Here is a 655-nt window from a genome sequence, read left to right as displayed (position 1 = left end):
GGACCCAGGGTTGCTTTAGCCATGAGACCTCATGTCAGTTTTCACAGTGACTTCACCATCCTTTAGACAAAGTCCTTGAGATCTTGATGGCTCCCGGTGGACTTCTTTCCCAGGACAGGGCGAATGGACGCAGTAGACAGCTTGGAATCCACTCTGAGCTGAACAGTGCTACTCTGCCCAGGGTAGGATGGGGAGGGAGTGGGTGTCCATCCTTCCCTTGATATTTTATTCTAACTTATTTATTTATTTATTTGAGACGGAGTCTCACTCTGTCTCCCGGGCTGGAGTGCAGTGGCCGGATCTCAGCTCACTGCAAGCTCCGCCTCCCGGGTTCACGCCATTCTCCTGCCTCAGCCTCCCGAGTGTTTTGTTTTTCTAAGACCACCAGAGCGGGTACAAAAGAACCAGCGACTAGGCAAGGGGTAGGAGCAAAACTGCAAGTTTATTTTGGTCACCTAGCTTCAAGGGAAGAAGGTGGGTAGGGAGAGGTCTGTTGGCCCCCCGACAAAAGGGGCCCCCAGAGTCACCCGTACAGCTCTCGGACGGAGTTCCCACAGTCCTGACATCCCGACAAGAGTGGAGGACTGAGGAAGGCCGCCCGTGGCATGCCTCCGGAGCGGCTTTTCTAGGAGTGGGAGGGCAATAGGCGGGGCAC

The sequence above is a fragment of the Rhinopithecus bieti genome, unplaced genomic scaffold (genome assembly GCF_001698545.2).
Source record: "Rhinopithecus bieti isolate Rb0 unplaced genomic scaffold, ASM169854v2 scaffold_574, whole genome shotgun sequence".
NCBI classification, from domain to species: domain Eukaryota; kingdom Metazoa; phylum Chordata; class Mammalia; order Primates; family Cercopithecidae; genus Rhinopithecus; species Rhinopithecus bieti.
Note: the sequence above shows the minus strand (reverse complement) of the source record.